The following is an 18967-nucleotide window of genomic DNA, read 5'->3' on the forward strand; positions in this document are numbered from 1 at the left end:
ACAGGCAAATCATAGCATAATCAGGCCACTTGAAATATTATACAAACAAGCCATCAAGGTTATGGACAAAAAACCAAGACATTACCACCATTGTGTAATTAAAAAAAAATAAAAAAAATTTAATTGGTCGGACTTTCATAAATTTGCAAATTTATGCTTGTTTTATAAGGCAATGCATACTTTAGCTCCTGTTCCTATGGCAGATCTTATCAGCCAAAGAAATAGCACTTTGCGAGTGACTAGAGGCTCAGTGAGAGGTGACTGTGTCATCCCCCTGCGCAAAACTACTTTCAGCCAGTCAGCTTGGTCTGTGAGAGGCGCTAGTGAGTGGAACAGATTACCAGATGAAATAAGACAGGCAATTACCTATAAGGCTTTTACTAAACAGTAAAAAAAATGGCTGATTGACACATATAGCTGTCAACACTAAAACTTGAACCTGTTGTGTCTCTTTGTCAAACAATTTGTTTTGTTATTGTTTTTAATGGCTGAATGTCGTGTTGTTGTTTTTTTCTCTCTCATGGTTGTTTTATATGTGTTTTGTGTATTTGTCATTTGCCAGTAATGTTTATTAGATTAGTTTTGTGTTGTTACTAATTATGTATATCAGTGTCATATTTTTGCTCTTTTAACATCTTGGCCAGGGGACTACAGATGAAAAATAGCCTTTTGGCTAATTCTGGCTTTTTTACTCATGTTTGTTCATGTGTTTTTATGAAATTGCATTGTCTCCTTACAAATAAAATAATCTAATCTAATCTAAAGTCACAGTATTTATGTTCATTGTCCCATCCAGACGGATCAGCCCCATACGGAAATGTAATATATGTGTATATATGAAATATCAATATATAAAGTAAAAACATATATGAAACCTATTAGAAATTGGAACAATTCCATATTTTTACATATAAATGTATCCCATATATTATATATGTTTATGTATGTATAATATATATCTCATATATGAAATATCCTAATATGCTCATATAGAGTAAAATCATAAATGCACAGCTTTCAGAAATGCCATATATTAACATATATCTCTATTCCACATATATATGTTTAAATTATATATGTGACAAATCACGATCACTGACAAATGTCGTAGAGTCTTAGTATAGATTTTATGTATAAAACAAATTATATTTTTAATGTTATTTTAATACTTCACAAACCCATTAATCACAAACACATGTTAATATACTTAAGTATATACATTTATAACATACTTATGTTAACGACACGAACGTTGCAAGATATAAATATTAATAATAATAATAATAATGTGTGTGATATTCTTACCTTCCATAATATGGAGGCTGTGTGGCTACACGACCTTCCCAAAGCAGCGATGCTGAGCCTCCAGTCGTCTCCACTGACCCCTGGTCACTAACTGGCCCCCACACCGAGGGCTTTGGCCTGCTCGACTGGCTGGGGTGCACATGTGCTTTTAAAAAGACGAAGTCCCCCTCACTGTGTAACAGTACGAGTCACTTTCCCTCTGAGGAAATATTGGTAGGCCTCAGTACTTTTATCATTTTCCATCACCTCCTCCTGACAGGACGCAGTAGTTAAATATGTCCCCATAGGTTCCCTCTGGCCACTTCTTCATATCGTCTACACACGTTTACAATGATGATGATGGGACGATATGAGACCATCTGATCGCCGTATAAAGTTTTCTCTGTGCTCCCGTTTTTAAACCATTTAAAGCATTAACATTATTCGTCATTTTGCTAAAGTTATAGCGAGCTATAAACAATCCTCGAACTACTGAAATAGCTTCCGGATGAGCCGCGTCAGTTTAGCAGAAGTCAGATGACAAGATGCGGAAGAGCGAAGTATTAAAAGTGGGCGGGGCAGAATAAGGCCAATAAACTCAAGTCACTTCAGTTTAAATCAAAACAATAATGGACTGCATTCTATTGATAACATCACAGCACTGGAGCTCCAGAGGCTCTGTGTTCTTCTCACTCAGACTCACTTTCACTGCCTCGGCTTTAGATCAGTGTGTGCTTCTGAATCAGCCAAGTGTACGATTCCCTGTCAGCATCTGAGTGAGAATCTGCATCTTCATTGCTCAGTGTGCACTTTTATATCCGTCTGGATCTGTGTTCATTTCCAGATCACAGCTTTCTGATCTGTGTACGGTCACATACAATTTCACTTGGTTGTAGGATTTTGGATCAGAAAATGTATAGCAGTAAATTCTGCAAGCTTGTGCGCACACACACACACACACACACACACACACACACACACACACACACACACACACACACACACACACACACACACACACACACACACACACACACACACACACACACACACACACACACACACACACACATTCAGGAGCACACTATTGGGGCAGGTCAGATACCTGTGTCTCTTCTTTTATACACCTATCATTCTCAATGTTTCTTTTTATTATTTCCATAACCTGAATAATTAAGTTATAACTATTTTCTACATTGGATAAATCAGTTAATCTATAACTCCTCTATATTTAATGAGTGATTTTGTAGATTTCTATATATATATTATTTGCTGGTGCTTTTGGATCCACATTCTCTAGGTGCTGCTCTGATGTCTGTGTCAAGGCGTGCTGACAGGCAACTGTCCTTGGGGTGTAAAACACTCTGGAAGTGAAGAGGCCTCTTTGCATGTGTTGAGCTATATGTCATCCTTAAGTGACCCTAGGGTCACACATGTTACAGGGCTACGTGACTTTTTGGGGACTCTGAGAAATGTACCTCTTTTTATGTGCCTTTCTTAACTAAATAGAATAAATTCACTTCTATACTGAGATGTGGTATCAGTATGTTTTGGAGAAGGGCATTGTTGATAGTTAGTTAAGATGTTCTCAACTTTGAGGAAGCTGTTATTCTGTGGAGCTTTGTGTGTATGTGCGTTGCATGATCTGTGCAGGTTCAGTATTGGAGATGGAATTTCTGCAGAAGATGGTAGACCTGGAGACGCTTTTCTGTGACCTCCGAGGTCATTCTAATCCAAATCTGGTACTGGGCGACAACGAGTCTACGCATCTACGCATTTTTAGTGATATGTGCTCCTATCTTTTTACGTGTGGAAAGTTGCTTACGTGCATGTTGTTAGAGCCAATCAGAATCATTCCACATGACAATAATGACGTGGTTAGACCTTGAAAACAGTATAACTGTTCAGACATTGTATGTACGTTAGGCGGAGGCGGGGAGACTGTTAGAGGGAGTGCAGCCTACGAACTCCTTGTGAGACTTGAAGCTGGCTTCTGCTGATGAAACTGCAAACTATTCTTCAGTAAATCTTTCTTTAATTAATCTAACTGCTGACTCTTGGTCTTCATTTTTCACTACTGGTCCTGGGTCCTAAGCTGTTACCCCAACAGTGGTTAATAACACATTTATCTGTGGTGTGAGGAACTCAGAACACATGTTTAGTTTTGACGTTAAGCGTTTTCTTATAATGGTTTTCTATGGGAGGAAAACGCTTAACGTGTAATTAAACATGTTGCGTTAATTTTCTGGGCTCATCTGAATTGTTGTACAAAGTATATGTTAGTATTATGTTTCCTGAGTTTGGTGTCTTAATAACACTGTCTTAGCACATTAAGCCACGTTAAGCGTTTTAGAATGTCCAGCAGTGCTAATCTCTCCATTGTGATGTCACAGTCAGAACACTAGAACTGAAGCTGCAGGAGTCCTGGAGCCCATCGCTTTCTGCAGAGTCTCGGTGTAAAGTCATTCTTCTGCTGTGCTTGTGTTTGATGATAGTTTACAATGGCTTGTGATACTGGAGTTCAATCAGAGCATTACAGAGAACTGGCCTTTGCTCTGCGTTTAGCTGCTGAACTCGCTGTACCACAGCTGGAGGATGACACTCTTCAACCAATCAGCGGCAGCTTCTTGTGGAGTCTGACTGAGCGGTATGTCTATTTTTATTTGTATAATTCTACTATATTCTAGTGATGAAACTTATTTTAATATAGTTTTTCACGCGTCAAACGATCAATTTGCGCGAATCGCGTCATTCACGGTGCGAATGGAGCAAATTTGATGTGCGAAACACTGAGTTGAAAAATCTGCACTTTAACCAGTCAGGAGCTTGCTCTAGTAGTGACAACAATGAGGGCAAAATCATCTGTGGATACTGGGAGCTGTACGATACATCTTCATACTTTATAGAAACAGGAATAAAACAGGATCTTGCTTGGAAGAAAGTGAGTGAGGAGGTCGGACATTCAGGTAAGTTGTAAAAAGCGCTCTAATTTGAGCTATATATAGCACACTTTTGTCCCAATCAACTTGAATTCACCCTATATACATATTGAGACTACAAGCTAGTTAAAGCTGGCAAATCGAACTTATTCGCCGTATTTTAAAACAATTCATATCAACCATTTCTCAACGAGACAAGCCGCCTGGCAGAAGCTCCTTCCATGACGCAAATTCACGTCTGTTGTGAAGTGAATGTCACGTGCGAATGAAGCGAGTAAACTCAAAATCTACACACGTCCAACTATATAATAGCGTGATTTATTTTCGCAATTCGCATCTGGTGTGAACTCCCCATTAAAGTGACCGCAGCCCATAATAAACATGTTCACCCAATTCACCAAATGAAGTTCTGTCATTACTCACTCTCATGTTGTCCCAATCCTGTATTCATTTCTTTCTTCTACACTTCATTGTGTTATACATTGATTCTTATTAAAGCTTCTGTATTACAGCTCTCAGTCAAGAGCACTGAGAGATTTTCTCTGTGTTTTGTTATTTTATTAACATTAAAGGGATAGTTCACCCAAAAACTATTATTTTGTATAATTATTCATTCAATTTCTTACTTGGGTCCCTTGCGGGGTTCCCCTGCGGTAACAGTGTTAAAGTAGGACTTGGCGGCAGCGCTGATAACAAGTTTCTGAATGTTTGTGTGTGTGCAGTGACGAGTGTGTGTGTGTGTGTGCGCTTCAAAGAAAACAGTCCATTAACATAAAACACTGATAAAACTGATCTGGAACGACCTGAGCATTAAACAGTTTTATTGCACACCTTCCAGCCAATCAGAATCGAGTATTCAGACAGACCATGGTACAAGAACAAGACAACACATTAATACTATGATTAACATTTGAACACAGGCTAAATATTAATAATGGCCGATGATGAAACACATTGATGGGCTTCTTACCCTCCTTTGAGGCGGTGGTTGTGTCTTCAGTCTCAGCATGTCTGTGACACACACAGTCAGAGCAGGACTGACACATGTCACATGGAGCGGACCTGTTTACATTTCACTGCCAGTTGTATATTGTGTATATAACTGTGTATGTGACAAATAAAACTCTTGAATCTTGAAAACATGTCAGCGGCACAAGCTTTTTTTTTTATGTTTGACAACATCTTCCTCCACTCTTTAAACAAAAAGTTTCAACATAAATAATTATTTTAATAATTCCTCAGGAAGTGCTTTCGTCACCTCGCTCACACTCGTTTGGTCATGGCTAGCGATAAGCAGCAGAAACGCATTTCAGACTTTTTTTGAGTAACGTTACTACTAACACGGTTAAGAAAAGTAAAATTGGGAATTCTTCTCATATAAAGGATGTAAACAACAACAACAACGATGAAACGGCGACTGAATCCACGGCAAATGCTGACCTTGACACCGACACAAACTCTGTTCAGACATGCACGAGCAGCGAGGTTTGTGAGCTGGACGTTAACATGGACTCTCACCAGCTGAGGTCGGGACACATGATCGGATGCTTGCCAGGGAAGATGACAAGCCCTACCAACCCAGGATGACATTTCCAGGCAGGAGATACCACATCTTGTTCGGACCTTCATCAGCAACACACCTGAACGCAAGGCCATGTTTGGTGCACAGTCCCTTTAAATTGAGGTAAGAAATGGTTTTAAATGCCTTTTACTGCCACCGAGCATTTTAGCGTTAGGGTATTTATTTCTGTATGCTGTTGCCTATTGTTCGTAGTACCGTGGCTGAAGAAGCCTAGGCTATCATAAAGGCAGGACATCACAAAATAATATGCGTGTATTTTTTGTTCAGTGATTAAATATGAAATTTGTTAAATCTCATCTCAAAATCAATATTATTATAAATAAAACATTTTGTTTGACTTGTGACTTGGCCTCTCATTTTACGTGATTGATGAAGTGGGGATCGATGGACAGCGCTCTTATGCCAAATATAGACGTAAAACATTTATCAAAATTAAGAGACAATTTATACAAAACGAAACTCAATGAAGCAGTCAAAATCATGTCCTACCCACAAGATGTCTCCAGACATATTGCATCTCATGATGCTCACTTTCATAATCAACATTGATTAAATTAAAAAATAACACTATAGCCTATAGCCTACTATTTAAACATACATATGAAACTAAATATGTTTAGTTTAAATACTAATTATTTTTTTAAAAGTATTGTAGAATAGCTTCTGCAGCAGGTGCATTAGCAACAGGTAGGTAATATTAGCTTTAACCTACATGAAAATATTTAATTGATTAATATTACACTTTTACTTTAATCTCACTTTAAAACACCATCGAGTATTTGTATAATATTCCGGTCGCGGTATAAAATGGTTTTAAGTCAACAAAAGATTTTGAAATATGTTATATTTAGCATTTTATATGAAGCTAAGGGCTATCTTTACTAGCATAATTCGTGTATCATTCGTTCAGTTGTTTTTTATTTTATTTAATATTGAAAGCAGAAAAATTAGAAAACGGTTCCTTTGTCATTTTGTTTTTCCAAAAATACGAAAAACAAGAATTCAGCTAGGGTTTTCGTTCTGAGGTAGAAACATTAAATATAGCTGCAAGCAGCCATTATCGGGGCCAAGCGCAAAGAAGAAGACAAGACATGCCAAAATGGCTGGCAATGTCAGATCAACTTCAGCAATGAGCAATTAAAGACCTATTAAGATGATTATACAGTCAATAATAATGATTTAATGATTTATCACTTTCAACCAATAGGTGGCACACTTACGAAATTGATATGGTGTGGTCAGAATAAGGGAACAATGACACATGCAAAGATTGGTGTCAATATATCAAAGCAGGGTGTCAATATAGTGTCAATATGTCATTGCAGAGATATAGCCTCAAGAGGCCTTTTCATTATAAGTATGGACCACATGGCGGTGCTGTTTTGAAACCTTTTAAGTAGCTTAAAGGCATGGTGCTGATGGCACATACCAAGTTTCGTAATGATACAACAATTCATTTGTAAAGTATAGCATTTTATGTCATAATACTGCAATGTAGTCAATGGGAATTTCATGTTTTGTTCTATTATAGCGCCACCAAGTGGCACAATCCTACTATTTTTTTATGTGTCCTCGGAGTGAGCCCATACATGTCTGTGTCAATTTTGGTGAAAATATCTCATTTCGTTTTGGAGTTATAGACATTTATATGAAAAAACACATGAAAAATGACTGACACCTGACTTTGATTGGATTTTACACCCCCTTACTATCAATATTTTGACATTCGGGCATTAGTTTTTAGCTATCGACCTATGTTTCCGAACTTCTGACGCTGGTTTCGTCTCGATCGGACTAGCGGTTTTGAAGATATCCGCTAATGTTTTTAAAGCGCTAAATTGCAACTCTGCACAAACCATAGACCGAAACCTAACAAATCTGGTATTGTTGGACTTAGCAAGGATTCAGGAGACAAAAAAAGTGACTCCCATGAAAATAAGTCAATCTCACCCAGAGTTATAAGCATTTGGAAAAAAAAAATATCCACTAGGTGCCGCTGTTTTGAAACTTCTCAGGCTCCTTCAGGGCATCATGCTGATGACCCATACCAAGTTTCGTAACAATCCGTTCATGTGATCATAAAATACAGCGATCATAAAATACAGCATTTTAGCACATAATTCAAAATGGTAAAATTGGATATCAGACGACTCGGCATGACGTCTTGAGTCTAACAAGACCACTTTTATGATTTTTGGACAAACAGTTCAGAAGTTATAAGCAAAAATTGTCATTTTTTGTATCTCCGGACCAGTAGGTGGCGCTGCGCCGAAACGCTGCACCTTGCCTCAGGTCATGCTTATGATGACATGTACCAAGTTTGGTTTGAATACGATAAAGCGTTGTGGAGATATTGCCTTAAGTGTGTTTTTGCAACCGCTACTTAAAATTTGTTTGCGCGTTTATCAAAAACGATTTAACGAATCAACTTGAATTCCATGATGATCTGGTTCAATTTTCGTGCAAATCGGATGAACCGTCTAGGACGAGTTCGCAAAAGTAGGTTTTTCGGAAAATTCAAAATGGCGGGAAAATTATCATTACGGAAAATGACGTCATAGAGTGCAATCGGCTTGAGCCAAGGAATCAGAGGAACAAAGAATTTTGTTTCTAGCCCTTATGGTTCAAAAGTTATTAGCATAAACATGAGTGCAACTTTGGACAGGTGGTGGTGCCAGAGGGATTGAGTTAGAGACTCCAAATTTGCTCTGTTGACACTTCAGACTGTCTTCTATTAGTGTGCCAAATTTCACAATTTTTTACCATACGGTTCTATGGGCTGCCATAGACTTTGTGGCGGAAGAAGAAGAAACGGAAGAATAATAATAATAAGAAAGGGAACGGTTTCAATAGGTGCCTTCGCACCTTCGGTGCTTGGCCCCTAATAAACAGAAACAGCTGGGAAAAATTTGATTTTGGCTCGATTTCATTTTTTGTTTGTGGTTTACAAATCGGTTTATGGGTTCGATATTTCATTCGCACACGAGGGCGGCGCTGAAACGGCCCTTTCATCTGATTGGTCAAACAGGGTCCGTGTACGTTTTGATAGTTTGTTTTCCAATTGGAAATGAAATACACAGAAACGAGAAAACGGTCGTTTCTGGTTTTTTCGTTTGTAAAAAAACCCCGGAAAAACGAGATTTTGGCTCGAGTTTCGTTTTTTCGGGTCACGGATAGAAAACAGAAACACGACTTCAAATCTTGTTCTCCACATGTGGGCGGTCAGTACACGCCCCTTTCCGCCGATTGGTGAGTCAAATCTGAGACAGTGACGTCATCATCAGTTCGTTCACCAAAATAACAGTCCTCTGCCGCTATATCAGAATATCGTCTTTCTTCTGTGTAACCTAAAGCTATTTCACAGAAACATGAATGCACAGATAATTAAAAAAAAACCCTACAGTAAATTTAATTAAATCTGTTGTTAACATTTATAGGTTAAATACGCTCTCGTTTGTATTCATGTGTTTTAATTTATATTTGAAGACTTCAGATAAAGCCTCAAGTGCAATCTGAAATTTTCTTCCAAAATGTGCAATTTTATCAAGCTCATATCTTAAACAGCTTAAGGCATTGTGTTTTTAAATGTAAAATGTAATGCCTCTACATCTGTATCCAAAGCACATGACGGGTTACTACCACCGATCTATAGGCTATATATAATGATAGGCTATTCTCTATTATAGATCAGTGGCTACTGCACTAATTTTTTTTTCCTTCTTATTTTAATGTTTTGTTTACATTTAATACATTTAAATTAAATAATTTAGCAGATGCATTCCTTGCAGTATATAGTAGGCTATGATATGCAGTCATTTATAATAATTACAAAATAGGCTATCCACTAGGTGGCGCACAGGGACAACAGTCACCATGGACGCGTCAAAAGGCGATCGCGATCCTTTGCCCCGCAGCTTTTTTCATATTTTCAGTGTTATTAATGCAATACTAAATTGCTGCGAAGTGTGTGTGTGTGTGTGTGTGTGTGTGTGTGTGTGTGTGTGTGTGTGTGTGTGTGTGTGTGTGTGTGTGTGTGTGCGTGCGTGCGTGTGTTACATTTGTTTTCACCATATGTAGCCTAGTAAACACAGAACGTTCCCATATGGTTCCCGTTCGGTTATTTTTGTGGGGAACCAAATAAGAATGTTCTGGGAACGTTGACGTTCTCTATTGGTTGTGTTCTTGTAACCAAAAGAGAACGTTCCCAGAACGTTCCCTGCAGGTTATTTTTGAGGTGTTATTTTATAACCTAAAGAGAACCTTCCCAGAACGTTCCCTGTTGGTTATTTTTAGATTACATTTTTTTATAAGGGTTATTTGTATATTTCGTTACTATTTTTCGCTTCTCCAGCACGCTTTCTTCCGTCTTCCACAGAAAGACGCGCACTCGCGTAATTTTAAAATGAACGGTAATTTCGTTTTTACCGACTAACTAACATTAGTTTATCGATCTTTATTGAATAATGGGTTATATTTAATAAATATACCAGTGTAAATAATGTGATATCAGAGAGATTTGACACGTAATTGAAGACAACATGATGTTAACCGAGGAGTTTTGGTCTACTGACCAAAAGAGAGAAGTAGGCTCCGTTCCGTTAATTCAGTGGTAAGAAAATAATGCAATGTTATCCCAGTTAAAGTAATCTTTATTCATTATTAATGTCTGTGAATAAAATTCATATTTTAAAACCACATATTGTGTTGAAGTCATTGTTATTTGGCACTTAAACGTAAAACCTGGTTGTGGTAACTTAGTAACGTTAGGTGTCAGTGATACAAGTTACGAAATGTACATATTAATGCATAATTCAATTTTATTTAATCCTCCATATGAAGGTTTATGTGCTTGAATTAGTTCTATTGATTAAATAAAGTTCAAAACAAGACATGGTTTGTTGTAGGCTGATTATTGACGTCCATTCATCCGTTTTCCATGCCGCTTATACCCTATGGGACGCATTGCTGGACGATTACTGACGTACAGCAGGGTAAATGATATCGGAGTAAAGAGGTTAGGGGAACGTTCCCAGGAACGTTCTGAGAACGCTCTGGGAAGGTTAGGGGAATGTTCTCCAAACCAACAGGGAACGTTCTATTTACGTAAAGAAAACGTTCCTGGCTAACCAATAGAGAACATTAGGATGCCTGTTCTGGGAACGTTCTGAGAACGTTCTGGGAACCAGAAACTAACATTCCCAGAACGTTCTGGGAACCAAAATATGTTATCTGGGCTATAGACCAAAACAAAAAACAAAACAAAAACGAATTTGAAATATAATAAGACTAATGAAACCGTTATTCCTATTTGACATCTCTTAAATTAAAAATGTCCCTAGAAATGTAATTAACATAATGAACATTATTATATGTCACACTTTATTTGCTGTCTTTCCTTCGCTTTTAAATGAATTGGCCGTGAACATTTTACTTTCAATTTTTAATGGCAATTAGCGATTCTGCATCAATTGCTTCAATGTAAAACAGCAAAACAAAAACTCTCGTAGGCCTATATTAAACATAGAACTTTTATTAACATAATGAACAAAAATACCGCTGTAGACCAGGCCTGGTGCTGTGGGGGATGAGGAGAGGAGAGGCTATCCACATTCAGTTCGCCTAGTGCTCACAAAATCGTGCCTTTTTTAAAAACTATTCATATAACATTACTGCTACAGCAAACTGTCATAGCCTATTATCAAGATAAAACTGATAAATGAAAGTTGCCAAAAGAGGCACGTTATCACTTTTCCAGCATTATTCTTAAAAGTAATGTAAATGATGTTTTCAACAATATTGTAGGTTTATTGGCCTCGATGAGCGTCAGACTCCCAGCCCTGAGATTGTCACAGACGGAATTAAATAATTTGTGAATCTTTGTAAATATTAATAGACTTAGGCTATAAATCGTGAAAAATTACTGTAATGCAGTTCTGTAGATGTTTTGCCCGGACAGGATTATTATAGTTAGGCTAATTAAGAAATACAAATTATTAAAACATTTATGCTAATCGAAATAAACCTAAAACATATGGAAATATAAATATTAGTTGAAAAACTTAAACGAAAATTAGTGTTGCCTTCCTTTTCAATATCATTTTCTGGGGTTCCCCCCTGACTCTCAACTGACACGATCATCTTTAACCGACACGATTAAATTAGAATTGATATGTGAATCATTTTAAAAAATCCCAGAGGTTTAGTTTTAGCCTACATGAACAATAGCAGAATAAACAACAGAACATCAGAGAGAGTTCATCATCATCATCATAACGCACCTGCTGAGCTGTGAAGGAAATAAAATCGGATTAAATTATATAAAAGGAATAAATAGCCTAGGCTATATCTGTGCGTGAAATTTATTTTACCTAATTAATTAGGCCTATTACCAAAATGAAAGGCTAAAAATGCAACAATTAAACAACAAACGGCATTACAACTGCCTGATTAACTTTTCTGAAATAAATATTTACGTGAAATAGCTTTAGGTTACACAGAAGAAAGACGATATTCTGATATAGCGGCAGAGGACTGTTATTTTGGTGAACGAACTGATGATGACGTCACTGTCTCAGATTTGACTCACCAATCGGCGGAAAGGGGCGTGTACTGACCGCCCACATGTGGAGAACAAGATTTGAAGTCGTGTTTCTGTTTTCTATCCGTGACCCGAAAAAAAGAAAAATCTCGTCTTTCTTCTGTGTAACCTAAAGCTATTTCACAGAAACATGAATGCACAGATAATTAAAAAAAAACCCTACAGTAAATTTAATTAAATCTGTTGTTAACATTTATAGGTTAAGTACGCTCTCGTTTGTATTCATGTGTTTTAATTTATATTTGAAGACTTCAGATAAAGCCTCAAGTGCAATCTGATTTTCAAAATCTCGTTTTTCCGTTTTTTTTTTTACAAAAAAAACAAAACAGAAACGACCGTTTTCTCGTTTCTGTGTATTTCATTTCAAATTGGAAAACAAACTATCAAAACGTACACGGACCAAACCGCTCCGCCTTCAGTACGAGCTTTTCTGTCTGTCAGGCAGAATAAGAGCCAGTACGAGTGCGGCACTGACAAATGTACTTTAATAAAATAATGTCTGAAAGCAGAAATATGCTGCTGGTCACGTAATTCGTGCTGCTGCGACTCGCAAGCGACCCCATTAATGTGAGCCACAGTTTATGACAGATTATTTTAGCATGATGATGTATTTCCCATTGATAAATACAGTGCAAATAGTTCCGTCTGTTTGGATAAAAGGAAATAAAAATCAATAATAGGCTGAACTGCATCACGATAATATGCCCATAACAGTTACTACTCTCGTCTTTTGTTTATTTAAAGGCAGGTAGGCGTGTGTGACACATGTTTATAGTTTTGAAAATTGAATAGAAATAAAGTTTATATTTATGAATGTAAGCATGTGTAGTCTACTCAGTTCACATGAAAACAAAGAGACTGAAAAGAGAGCAGCTAGAATCAGTAAACATACATTAATACTGACAAATCATTTTTTTAAATAAAACTATTTTTACAAACTGGATTGGTCGATTTTTCTGAGTTTTCTTTATTATGTTGGCTTAAGAAAGCCAGCATATATTTAAAGATTATTATTATTATCAGAAATTGACTCAGAACTTTAATGCTTCACCAAACTCAGCTCAGACCCTCCGGATGGTCTGACTCGCTTATATCTTTTCTAAATGGTCAGACTTACTTTCCCAAAAAATCCCATTGATCTGCGTTATCTGAGCACTGAGGGCCGTAACACTTAATGCTGTCCACTAGAGGGGCGACAGGATAATAAGGGCGCCTGGGTCAGCTCCTCTGGGTCAGTAGTCAGGACACTGATCAGGGATCAGTCAGTCGGCTGAAATCATGCTCAATCTATTCACTGATATCAGTTGCAAGTGTGTGGCCCCTATAGACTGGGATTTTGCAGCGACTGCCAAAGGTTGAATCATTTTTAGCCATAATATCAGCTGTAATTGATGTGATTTGACTTTCTGTTTTCCAAAACATAATCATGTTTATTTGGCACCAGCTGCAGTTAATGTTGACTTTTTCCTCTTTCTTTACCAAGCTGTGGTTGAAGAACCTGTGTTCAGCTCATGCTGCAGGAGTGTGGTGGGGGGGCAAGGTCTGTATTGACCAATGGATGGAGAACTCAAGGCAGCCCTAAATGCAGATCTGAAGATGTTGTCATCACAGAAGGTGCAGGCCTATCCAATGTGCTTGAAGTCACTCAGAGTTTTGTCTAAAACAGTATTCATGTCCCCACTTCCTTCCTGCTGTAACATTTGTTCAGTTAGTAAGGCTCAAACAGGAAATGGACAAAGACTTCAAAATCTTCAAAAGTTCGAAAACATTGCAGTTTTGTTTGCAGTTTTGTAGGCTGACATTGTGGCATTGCAGTGTTGTGAGAACAAATACAGTTTTTGCAGATTCCATTTTCCATTGTACTGACTGACCTTCACATTCATTTATAGATTGAACACCCAGTCCTGACCCTGGAGGATCATGTTCTGCAGAGTTCAGCTCCAGCCAGTCCCAACACACTTTCCTGGACATTTCTAGATATCCTGAAGACCTTGCTTAGCGGGTTCAGGTGTGTTTAACTAGCCTAGCTAAACTTTGCAGGACATTTGCCCTGACATTAGCTCATTACATTAATGGAATGTGATTTATCAACAGCTAGTACATCTTAAAACATAGAGCTCATGACAAATAAAAGTTCCAGATGGACAAACACTAAATGCAAAATAATAATAATATCTTAAAAGAAACTAGGGAGTGGCAAACTTTGAAGTAGGGTTCAAGTTTGAATGAGTTGTACAGCTTCTCATACACAGATATGGCCTATTTATGAATACAACTCTTGCATTTATTTGTCATTTAAACTGATGCAAAAAGGAGAGAGAGTAGAAAAGACTTAGCGTGCGTCTCAATCAGCTCCCTAGTCCAGAAGTCAATGGGCTGGACTGATCCCTGATCAGTGTCCTGACTACTGACCAGAGGAGCTGACCGAGACCCTTATTATCCTGTCGCCCCCTCTAGTGGACAGCCTTAAGTGTTACGGCCCTCAGTGCTCAGATAACACAGATCAGTGGGATTTTTGGGGAAAGTAAGTCTGACCATTTAGAAAAGATATAAGTGAGTCAGACCATCCGGAGTCAATTTCTCATAATAATAACAATAATAATAATAATAATAATAATAATAATAATAATAATGATGATGATGATGATGATGATGATGATGATAATAACAATCATCATCTTTAAATATATGCTGGCTTTATTAAGCCAACATAATAAAGAAAACTCAGAAAAATCGACCAATTCAGTATGTAAAAAAACAAAAAAACATTATAGTTTTATTTTTAAAAAATTAATACATTTTGTCAGTATTAAAGGGATAGTTCACCCAAAAATGAAAATTAGCCCATGATTTACTCACCCTCAAGTCATCCGAGGTGTAAATGACATTCATCTTTCAGACAAATACAATCTGAGTTATATTTAAAAAGTGCAGGCTAATCCAAGCATTATAATAGCAGTAATAGTTGCTCTGTTTTTGAAGTCCATAAAAAATGCATCTGTCCGTCAAATAACTGCTCCACACGGCTCTGGGTGTTAATAAAGGCCTTCTGAAGCAAATCAACGCGTTTGTGTAAGAAAAATATCCATATTTAAAACTTTATAAAGTAAACTTTCGGCCCATTGATAATGCTATACATCAGATGCTATACATGATCTCAAACATCAGATTGATAATGCTACAATTTTCTGCTGCTTCGGGTTTGACGCTTAACAAATGTAAATGTGAAATCTTATGTCTGTATCAGACTGAGGAGGAAAATATGTTTAATATACCTGTTAAGAAATGTGTAAAATACTTAGGTATTCATATCTGCAAGGATCTCAAAGAATGTCAACAACTTAATTTTTCACCTAAATTGAAGAAAACCAAAACAATACTGAATTTATGGCTTCAAAGAGACATTTCTATTTTAGGAAGAATTCCTTTGACTAAAGCAGAAGGGATTTCAAGATTTGTCTCCCCTGCCCTCTCTCTTAATGTCCACGATTCAACATGTAAAGACATAAATACCAACTTTTGGGACTTGAATTATACCCTTAAAGGGTTAGTTCACCCAAAAATGAAAATTCTGTCATTAATTACTCACCCTCATGTCGTTGGACACCCGTAAGACCTCCGTTCATATTCGGAACACAGATGAAGATATTTTAGTGTAAAGCTGATGCTGAGAAAGGCTTCACACAGGCCTCCATTGGCATTCAGTACATTGACACTTCCAAGATCCATGAAAGGCACTTAAAACGTCGTTACAAAGTCTATCTCACCACAGTGGCTCTACAATAATCATACAATGCGACGACAATAGTTTTTGTGCGCAAAAAAAAATCAAAATAACACCTTTATCCAACTTGTTCTCGACTTCCGTGTGTGCCTCCACGACGCATGCGCGAGAATATGACGTAGCGCCGGTGTTCGGGAATCGATGAAATACACACTTAAGCCCCATTTTGAGCACTACGCCGAGACCTAAAGCACGATCAATGTAGAATCCAACAGCTTAGACACGCGCGTCTTCCTCTGCTCGTAAACAAATCGCTTCTGGGTCATCTGTCCGAACGCCGGATCTGCGTCATATTCTCGCGCATGCGTCGTGGAGGCATACACGGAAGTCGAGAACAAGTTGGATAAAGGTGTTATTTTGATTTTTTTTTGCGCACAAAAACTATTGTCGTCGCATTGTATGATTATTGTAGAGTCACTGTGGTGAGATGGACTTTGTAACGACGTTTTAAGTGCCTTTCATGGATCTTGGAAGTGTCAATGTACTGAATGCCAATGGAGGCCTGTGTGAAGCCTTTCTCAGCATCAGCTTTACACTAAAATATCTTCATCTGTGTTCCGAATATGAACGGAGGTCTTACGGGTGTCCAACGACATGAGGGTGAGTAATTAATGACAGAATTTTCATTTTTGGGTGAACTAACCCTTTAAGGTGAAATGGTTAAAGGAATGTTTGAGAGCACCAGAGTCCTTATGGTACTTTAACCCCAAACAACATTTGAATAGTGTAGGAGGCCTTCAATTCTTATTGAAATGGAACGACAATATTACAAGATTGCCACTAAAACTATCCCAATTTTATCAACAAGCTCATTCTCACAACTTTTCTCCACACAAGTCCATATTATGGAATAATGAATGCATCACTAAAGGGAACAAGTCACTCTATTTGCAGAAATGGATCGATAGAGATATTATTGTTGTGTTAATTTATTAATTTCATACTTGTTTTTATATTGTTATTGTAATTATTTGATGTATAATCTTTGTTCACGGACTGTGATGGCTGAATGTTTGTAAATTGTATTCTGTAATAAAAAATCAATTCTAAAAAGATTAAGGATATGGTTTGTTTAGTTTGAACGTGGTGCGAGTAGGAAGAATTTTTAATTATTTAATGCTTAAAAGTTAAAAGTTTCCCCCTTTTCATGCATTTTTTTCTGTATTGTATTAATTACACAAACCATAAAACAGAAACATTGTTCCAGTAAAACAATTCATCATCATGAAGCAAACGGTCTGACATTACTGAAGTAAATCAAAATGCTTTAGTTTTTGTCCACTATATGCTCACGATCATCTTATAATGTATATTCAGCAGAGCTTACATCTCTCTCTGCTGACTCTCATACAACGCTGATGAACTGCACTAGAACCAGATTTTGCTCTTGTTTGACCCAATTTTGTCTGTAGTCTACCGGCCCAGTAAAGAGAAATCTTGAGTGATCATGAACCTGCTCTCAGCGTGATTACACACACACACACACACACACACACACACACACACACACACGTACACACTCTCTGACATCATGGAAAGAGAATGAAACACTCGCACACAAGATTAAATCAAAGTCTTCAAAGTTTATTCAGGACACAAGTAACACTTTCAAAAAATATAATTTATTATGATTTATAAGGTGTTTTCTTCATGATGGCTTTTGACATTTGGTCCCCACAACAAAAGGAATATCTGGAACACACACAGACAAATATTATACATTTTGTACATTCTCTGCAGTTTCACGTCTAGTATGTATTTCTGTGTGTTGGAATATTGCTTTTGGAAGCTGAACATCAGTTTATTGGACATGTATCACTGGAGTTTTTATTCTCAGTACATTATCAGTTTATGTGTGTTTATATAATCCTTCAAAATGCTGTTTATCTTAATTTGAGAGAAGATTAAAGACCCCATGAGCTCTTACTCTAAATGCTTCAATTCAGTGTTCAGTCCAAAGTCTGTTTGAAATTATTACACAAGTGTCTTTGTTCCATCTGTAAGATTATGAGAAGGATAATTTAGTTAATGTGACTATAATTACAGGCAAAATATCATTTATTTATGTGCTTCCTTATCGGAATAAATCCAGATTCAGAAATAATTAACTATTTATTTCTTTGCACAGTCGTTATTTTTGTGTGTGTGTGTGTGTGTGTGTGTGTGTGTGTGTGTGTGTGCGTGTTCAGGATCTGATCTGAAGCTGTTTTACAGCCTAATGTCATTTTTTACATGTTTCAAAAATATCCTTTCATTATTGATGAACCACTATGTACTTTATGGAGGTTTACACACCCTGGCGAGCCATGATGAAGAAAAACAGATAAAACATAATCTTACCACAACAAATTCAGACGTTTCAGTCTAGCAGATGTCCATGAACACATTATCAGAAGTGCAGATTCTTGCACTTTCCCATAACTCAGGATATTTTAGCATGTGAAGGAAAAGCACACATATAATGATTAACTCAGTCCACCGAATGATACGAGCACACATCAGTGGCTCAAGGCTGGAAGCTTACGCTGCTGTTTTTAACCAATAATCAGAACAAAAAGCAGTTGAAGGATGACGAGCATAATTCAGTTTAATATAATTCATCTGACTCCATTAAAGTTGTTGTTCTTTAACCTCTTATTCTTTAACGGTAAAAGTCCACCCCCCAAGATTACTGTGATAAACATGAGCCCCATCTGAAAGGCAAAGGCGGAGGTGTTGCTGTAATTTATAATCATATATTTAGTATTACTCAGAGGTCTAGTTTCAAATATAATTATTTT

Source organism: Gobio gobio, assembly GCF_949357685.1.
Source record: "Gobio gobio genome assembly, chromosome: 5".
In the NCBI taxonomy this organism is placed as follows: domain Eukaryota; kingdom Metazoa; phylum Chordata; class Actinopteri; order Cypriniformes; family Gobionidae; genus Gobio; species Gobio gobio.